The following is a 9,354-nucleotide window of genomic DNA, read 5'->3' as shown; positions in this document are numbered from 1 at the left end:
ACTTTGCACGAATAACCTCTTGAGTCTGTGCCATCTTATGACCAAAAATTATTTAAATCCAATAAAAACTGTTCAAGTCCCTAGATACCGAATATTTAGACACCGGTACCTATAGTTGACTTTTGAACGAAATTGTCGATTGTCAAGGATAATCCTTTCCCGACAATGTTATGTCTGTATGTCAAAAATGAGTTAAATCGGACCAATACTGCCCTTAGCCCCCATATACATACTTAATATCAAGATTTTCGACTTTAACTTTGTGCTGCATATATCGGCCAATATGTTAGTTATCCCAATGAAAATAAGAGAGCGTGCTTTACTCATGACAGTAGTGGCTGAAATAGATAAATTTAAGCGAAAACATGGCTTAGCCCCCTTATGACTAATATCTGGATTTTCGAACATCCGGCTGGCTTTACTCTATATGATTGATTTTACACCTTAAAGTATTTCCCTGGCTTTGATTCTTGCAAGTTGCGAGAGCATAAAATTACGAGAGTATACATACATATATGGTACGGTTACACCCGAAGAAGGAGAGCTCTGTACCTATAATGATTATATGATTAATGTTGATTGTCCCGATCACTTATGTTTATTGTGGGAAAAATTATTTATCCTTCATAAGTTTAAGTTTTTATTGATAACCGGCATATTCGGCAATTCAAAAAATGATTATATTATATAAAATTCGATTCAAACTGGTCCATTCGAATTGCGTACGCAAGCTGAATCGAAAGAAAAAATTTCTAGATCGGTGGCTAAATAATAACAACAGCACTCACAAAGCAACACTGACACACTCACCACACTTGGTATGCTGCCCATTGCCATTCAGGGAGATGAACTCGTTCGATTATATCAGCTATCGGCGCACAATGGGGCAGCAGACCAGAAAAGTTGGCAAAAACTAATTTTTTCAAAATAGCCGGTAGCACTTTTCGTTTATTGCTTTGGATTTATGAATATAATAGCAACAATAAACCAACGGTTTTTCAATGTCATTTTCACCACCTCTCTTTTCAGAGCCTTACAAACACAGAGCTTATTTTCGCAATAAGTGCAGTTTGATTTTTGTACATTTTCTATTCACAGTTTGAGTATATATTTTCCAGTCGCTGACTATAATTTAGCAACTTTAATTATGGAACCATCAACTTCGGGTATTTATAAAGATTCATTTATATTCACTTTGTGCGTAGTTGTGATTTTCACATTTTGGTCGTTTTTTTTTGGAAACCTAACTTAATAAGTTTATTTTCCTACAGTTTAAGTTTTAAAAATTGAAAAAGTTAGTGAGCCCGGCATGATCGGCCGGAAATTTTTTAATTATCCTGTAATATGTATATTTATGTACTTAATTGGAAAAAAAAATTGTGCGGATTTTTTGCGTTTTGGCATTTGCTCGCATTTATGTATGTGCCTATGTACTACCTTTTGTTGTAGTTTAGTTCGAAGCTTTTTTTACTTTGTTTTGATTATTTGTTTGTCAAACGTCAACTACAAGTACAAATGTGAACTGCATTGATCTTTATTATTTTGGTTGTAAATCGTCAAATAGAATCGAGTGTTGCCATACTATCTTAATTTTATAATCTTTTAGTGGTTGATTTAACTTTTCATTTCAGGTGTTAGTTCAAAAACAATTTTTGTCAATCGTAGGGAGCTCATTGCGTATGTACACAAAGTGGGGATTCGATGGTAGCTCAGGCCATAGCTCATATAAGCAAGTATTTCATGGTATTGAAGCTTCTGATTCTGCTGTTTTCATAACTAGTATTGTGCCTATTCGTATTATGTTGGGCGAAAAAGTTGTTTGGCAAAATCCTGCTCCATCTTCGACGCGCTATTGCAGGCCTTTGAAAATTGAATTTATTAAGGAATCCTCTGAAGTTTCAATAGCGGAGAAAAACAGAGTTACTGAAGAGATTGGAAATCTTAAAAAATCTAAAACGATATGTGATGGAAAATCTACTGAAGTTGAGCATGCTTTACTTTTTTCTATGGTGGATGGGAAAGTTTGTAATGCGATAACCCAGACGAAATCCACTCAAAAGTGCTACATTTGTAATGCAACATCAAAAGATTTTAACAATATTGGCAAAATGGTGAAACGAGAAATACATACAGATAACTTAAGCTTTGGACTATCAATATTGCACGGATGGATAAGATTCTTTGAGTGTCTTTTGCATCTGTCTTATAAACTGCCAGTAGAAAAATGGCAAGTTCGAAATGACTTGGAAAAAAATATTGTTGCTGAAAATAAAAAACGAATACAAAACGAATTTAAAAAACGCTGCGGTTTGATTGTTGATGTTCCAAAGCCAGGGTTTGGAAATTCTAATGATGGCAACACAGCGCGACGATTCTTTAGGGAGGCAGAGGTTTCGGTCGAAATTACAAAATTGGATTTAACTTTGATTAAAAGATTGCACAACATATTAATAACTGTAGCCAGCGGACATGAAATAAATGTTGAAAAGTTCACGTAGTATTGCCAAGACACTGCTAGGTACTTTGTGGATAAATACCCTTGGTATCGTATGCCTCCAACAATGCATAAGTTTTTAATACATGGCCCTGAAATAATTTCTCACGCTTTACTACCAATCGGCCAATTATCGGAAGAAGCACAAGAGGCTTGCAACAAGGATTTTAAAAGATATCGCGAACACCATTCAAGAAAATGCGTGTGGAACTAATATTGACATATTCAATTCATTTATGCTAAGGTCTGATCCGGTAATAAGTTCAAAGAGAAAATTCGAAAGAACTAATAACCAAAAGTTACCAACTGAAGTATTGGAGTATTCCACTTATTCCTAATAACGATGAAGAATATGATGATATTTACGATGATGACGGTCAACAAAACGAAAATTGGTCTAGTGATGAAAGTAGCAATATAAATATATATATAAAATAAAGCAGTCGCCACCAATCACTATATGAACGGTTCAGGTAAATCTGATACAGTCTAAAAACTTCGGTTGTAAGCGCAATATTCTGAAATTTGGTACACATACTTACTTTAGTATGAGGAATCAGGGTACCAATTTCCAACTTCCTAGCTTAAGCCGTTTAGTTGATGCCAACTTTTAGGTCATTCTGCCCCACTGTGCGGCGTCTAAAATAGTATCGGCAAAGACAGAGGAGGGAACAAGAGCATCAAAATGTGGCAGCAGCGGTGCCAATCCTCATTCAAAAACGCTGGACTCATAGACTTATTCCGGTCAACTCCTCGTTGATAGACAGACGACATGGGGACCAGGATTTCCATCTGACCCAAATTCTTAATGAACATGGGTGCTTTAGAAGCTACCTTTACAGATTCCACAATGACATTAGTCAGAACTCGTCAACGTGTACAGCGTATATGGAAGACTCTGAACATGTATTATTTTATTGCCCTCGGTTTTGAAATATAAGGAAAAAACTTAAAACCACACTCGGTGGTAGTTTTACAGTCGAGAATCTAACGACACTCATGTGTCAGTCGACTGTGAAATGGAAAGCTGTTAGCGAAGCATCTGTTTTCATAATGACAAAGCTGCGACTTTTCAACAGATGAGGCATCCGTCAGTCCGCACAATAGAGGAGACTTAAACTTCCTGACCCTCCCACGAAGTGGGAACCGAACGATCGGAATCAAGGGCTGGTATGGAAAACTTTCGCATTTGACGTGGTATCTTCACGAAATTTGACATGGATTACTGCTTAAGGTAATAATATAATCTCCGAAAAAATTGTTCAGATCGGATTACATATAGCTTCCATACAAACTGAACACACTAAAAGAAATGCACCTGTGAAGGGTATATTAGCTTCGGTATGAAGCGTTCAATGCTAGAGTTTTACCAAAAGACCTGAATCTTTTGCAAAAAATGGTGTCGAGTAGAGGTTGCATAGGGTTGAAGTATTCGGATTGGCTTCTAGTAAGCGTCTCGGGAAGTAGGAGGCAGAAGCGAACAATACCCTCTGACAGGCCCTTCCACCTTTAGGCATAAGGTAAATAAAAGGAATGGTTTAATACTCCAGATGGAACCCCCGGAAATGTTCCTAATCCTTTCGTCGACCTTAAACAGGTCGGTGTTCAAAATCAACATAGCTCGCTTTGAAAGGGGGATCTTCCGGTTGGCCATCAACATCGTGAAAGACGTTACAGCTATCCGTTCCATCGGAGAGAGTCTCCCGGAGCTATGATACAGCTCCAAACTGCGCCTTTTGCGTAACGAAGAGGTCCCTAGACCCCTAAAGGCTCACATCTTGATTAAAGGCAGGGAGGCTGTAATGCCCACGGAGTCGATATTGAGTATTTGGCCAAACAGAATACGGAATTGAGGACGAGTCTGTGGGAGATATTCGTTCGATATTCACCCCAAAGTTTGACGTATTGTCAGAGGTATGGACCAAGACTCGTCCTCTTTTCTAGAGTCTGTAGGTGGCAGAGCACACCTACTATTCTCCGCCGTTCACTTCAGGGTTGGTCACCGTCAGGTTGCGACTGCACTTCCATCGGAGATTTGCCCTCCTGTCGTTGCCAACTGTGGAAAGGCAAGTGAAGAGAGGCAGATGGAACTGCCATCGGCCACGATGTCAACGGGAGTACACCTGGAAGCCATGTCATAAAGTTCGCAGATTAAGGGGCATGAAGGTTTCCCCCCAATCCTTCGCCGCCAGGCAAGAGCTGAGGCAGATAACGGAGTACGCGGAAAGCACAGGTATGTAACTTTTTATTGGTACATACAGCTAGGGGTAGCTCGAGCTGTAATGCTAGAGGAATGGCTATGTTGAACTACATTAACTAAAAACCTACTAACATTGAATAAAGGTATATACATATGTATATGCAGTAGAAGTGCGGTGGGCCTAATATCGGATTGGCGGGTCTCTTTAGAGCACTCCTTTTTCAAGCGCAGGTACACTGACTTCGAAGTTAATATCGGAGGCCTAGAGCAACCGATGTACAGAAATACATAGATGCAAAACAAACTGGAATAAATATGTGACCGAACTCGTTCATTCTATAGCTACACTCTCAGTACCTGACCGAATATGTTCCGTGTCAGATTTAGACTCAGCAGTAGGAAAATTTACAAAATGCGTCATGGGTGCGTTTGAAACAGCATGCCCCCTACGAAGGGGGGGTTCCATCATAGACAAACCATGAAACCTAAGAAACCTGTCACGGCAAGGCTTTGAACTAAGCCAGGCGATTCAATAACGACCATTGTTGGGATTCATATAAGACTACATTCCAAGTAAACAGCGTAAGTAGTGCAGCAAAATTTAAGAAAGATTTTATAGAAAGACCACATGCAGTCCGCGCTAATGGTTCACACCCAGAAGTGCAGAGTACGTAACATGGAGGATTATGCAAAGATATTATTATGTACTCATTTTTCACGGTCGGATGAGAGAAATTTTCAACCTGTCATACTACCCAGCCAGTATGATGGTCTCATGTTCACCCATGAAATTGTTATCAAAGCGTTAAGCAAAATACTCCTTGCCAAAAGACCAGACACTCTAACATCTTTCCTACCAAAAATATGGTGAGGATCTGCGACGATGTTATCAAACGCCAAATCTCACGGAACCGTTTGAAGTTCAGGCAGCAGCGCATGTGAAAGGAAAAGCTGTTGATACTGCCCTACATGAAATAGCGGGGACAATCGAAAGTTTCTTAAAAAAACGAGAATCCACCCTAGCAGCATTCATTCACGTGGAAGGTACATTCAACAACGCTAGCACGGCTGCACTGTTATTCTTTTGACATTATTCACAACCTGTCATGTGCTAAGTAATAGACAAGCAATATAAGATGGGCAAGGTATAAAAATCACTCAAAAGATCACTTACTGTGGGTCACCTTGATCAGCGAATTATTACTTCTCTTTTATTGGGATAACTTGAAGGTTTTCTGCTACGCGGACGATCTCGCTGTCCTCTGTTCAGGGTTGAATTTTAATCGCATATCCTGGCACAGAAAAAGTTCTTGAGATCTCCGCTGACTAAGCGCAGGGCCACGGACTAACTGTTAATCCGGAGAAAATAGGAATCTGTCTCTTCACAAGAATGATGAAAACTTTGCAATTCAATCTCTTCCCATTAAATGGTGGAGCTATTTCACTATCGATTTCGGTCAAATATCTCGGTGTTATCCTAGATAAAAACTAAACTAGAGTAAACACATAGAGAACATGGCTTCCAAAGCCCTTCGAATCTGTGGCTGCTGCAGAAGAGCCATTAGGCCAAAGTGTGGTGTATGACACTATACAGTCTTTTGGCTCTATGATGATGATGACTGATTTTAGGCTACTGGAGCCAAGCTAGGCGTCGCTATGGGCCTGGCCTCATACTCGACCTTGTTAATTGGCTTGGCTTTAGCTGGCAATGCAACTAGGTAAAGGAGACCGACGAGTAACTAAACACATCGTTTTCATGCCCCAGTAAAGAATATTGGGCTAATGGTTCTATAATCGACATTTTCAACGGCAAAATCTACACATATTCACTGATAGAACTAAGGGTGAAACAGGAACAAAGTGGACATTTTCTGTGACAATCCATACGCGGAATGTAGTTTCAAACTGAATGACTACAATTCGATTTTGCAGGGCGAAATCCTGAAATTGTGGGCGTAACAGAAGGTTCCAAGTAGGCTTCTGCTCTAAGCAGCAAGTCCATAAACATTCTAATGGATAGCCAAGCAGCAATTAAGGCCAAACGTAGTGCCATATAAAGTCTATATAATATAATATATGTACATATGTATATGTATATTAAAAGTAATTGTAATATATAGCAGTAGCAGAAATTAAAATATAGTGTAAATTAGTATTTAGTGGAATATCATTTTGTTTAATAACAGCGTACAATTGCCGTTTCATAGACTTCACCAACTTTTTCGTAAGTTTTCTTCTACTCCTTTTGCAGTGCTTTTCTTAGTTGTTTCTCGTTCCTAATAATCTAAGTTCTATGCCCTTTTTAAACAATTGACCACAAATTTTCAATTGGGTTTATATCCGGGCTTTGCAGTTTTGTTTTTAGGTAAAATGAACAGTTGTATAAGATCCATAGACGACTATCCAGCGAAATATGTTTGGGTTCATTATCTTATTGAAACAGATATCGATCCCCTAATCCAAACTTATATTCACTTATACCATGTTCAGACCGACACTTAATCACACGATTTCGGCTGTTGAGTAGTTTATCCCACTAATCTTATAAATTTATCACGATTTCACCATACAAAAATGTCAGTTCAAAACCCCTTCATCGAAGTGGTTTGAAACTGATCCACACTAATAGCGGGATTCTGTAACCAGTCTCTAATCTCTATTTGAGACATTTTGAGGTAAAAGTCTCAATTTGTGACTAGTTACTATTCACTAAACAGTCTCCAGCGTTAGTCTCAAAATTTTGACTCAAACTTGAGACCTGGTAATTAGCAGGTCACAAAACCAAAAAGAACTCTTGTCTGCCATTTTGAATACACTGAATAGAAATCATCACAGATATTATTCGATTGTCGTTTTTTTATATTTTGTAAGCAACTCAAACACGAAAAGATTAAAAATATATCAATTTTACATAAATTTTGTAAATATTATGAAACAAAGTCAACATATATTTTTATTTTTATGGATGATTATGTTTTTGACTATGTTATAGAAAATTTAATATTTGTTATCGACATATTTATTTTCATTCATGTATTAAAAACTTATCTCTGAAATGTAATTGATTTTGTGACTGTCACTTACAGATTAGCAAAATCGCCTCAAGTCTCAAAAATTGTCTCTAACTCAAAATCCTCAAATTTAGAGATTTGAGCCTGTATCACAGTACAGAATCGCACGGTAAATCTCTTGGTGCGACTCTGATTTTGCGCCATCTACTTGTCAGTCTTGGAAATCTATTACATTATCATAGCTGATTTAGACACTACAAACAAAAAAAATGTTAATACAGTAGACGCTCGGAAATTAGAACCACTTTGTTTTTGGGGTAGTTCTAATTTCCGAAATGTTCTAATTTCTGGACGGTTTTTTTTAACGTGAATAATAAAACTAAGAGTTAAGCCACTTCCAAAAACTATATAAAAACATTTTTTTTTATTTCTTTTCTTATTTTTTTTTTTTAAACATAACAATTCAGTTCATTACATAACAATTATTAAAAAAAAAAACAACTAAAAATTTCAGAAATTAATTAAAAACTCAGGATAAGGGCTCAGTTCAAAATTAATTTTTGTTTGACATATAATCAGTAATATTTGTTTGTTTTTTTGGTTTCTTTAAATCCGATATAACAATATCGTTACGGAGGGCCAAAAGATTGGCCATGTGTTTACTGGAAGACAATTCACTCTTGTTGCACCAATTTATTAAATTGTTAACGCTTTCAATAGCTATAGCATTTGAAATAACTGGTGTGTCATCAACAATATCGTCTTCACTGCTATCAGAAAACTCATCACCGCTACTTAGGTCATAACCAGTTCCGTTTTCAAACTCATCTTCATGTTTGGATCAATTTTTGCTAAAAGAGTTTGATTTGTTTGGAGAGCTTCATTGCAGTCCTCATTTTTGTTAAGCAACTGTTCTAGTGGCACATCACACAACTTGGCACAACTTTGACCAAGAATTCCTCATCACTGTTTGCGTTATCTCAACCCATGCCTTTCGGATGGAATGGGATTTCAACAGACTATTCAGTGCAGCACCTTCAGCTATTATTTCAGGAAGTAACTTATTTCTGTAAACAAGTTTTGTTAACTTTAAGGGATTTTGATCCATTGCTTGCACAGCAGCTGTCACATTTCTTCTTCTTCTTAATTGGCGTAGACACCGCTTACGCGATAATAGCCGAGTTAACAACAGCGCGCCAGTCATTTCTTCTTTTCGCTACGTGGCGCCAATTGGATATTCCATTGGAAGCCAGGGCCATCTCCACTTGGTGCTTCCAACGGAGAGGAGGTCTTCCTCTTCCTCTGCTTCCCCCGGCGGGTACTGCGTCGAATACTTTCAGAGCTGGAGCGTTTTCGTCCATCCGGACAACATGACCTAGCCAGCGTAGCCGCTGTCTTTTAATTCGCTGAACTATGTCAATGTCGTCGTATATCTCGTACAGCTCATCGTTCCATCGAATGCGATATTCGCCGTGGCCAACGCGCAAAGAACTATAAATCTTTCGCAGAACTTTTCTCTCGAAAACTCGCAACGTCGACTCATCAGTTGTTGACATCGTCCAAGCCTCTGCACCATATAGCAGGACGGGAATTATGAGTGACTTATAGAGTTTGGTTTTTGTTTGTCGAGAGAGGACTTTGCTTCTCAA

Source organism: Bactrocera tryoni, chromosome 3 (genome assembly GCF_016617805.1).
Source record: "Bactrocera tryoni isolate S06 chromosome 3, CSIRO_BtryS06_freeze2, whole genome shotgun sequence".
Classification (NCBI taxonomy): domain Eukaryota; kingdom Metazoa; phylum Arthropoda; class Insecta; order Diptera; family Tephritidae; genus Bactrocera; species Bactrocera tryoni.
The sequence above is the reverse complement of the archived record's forward strand: the minus strand, read 5'-3'. Positions refer to the sequence as shown.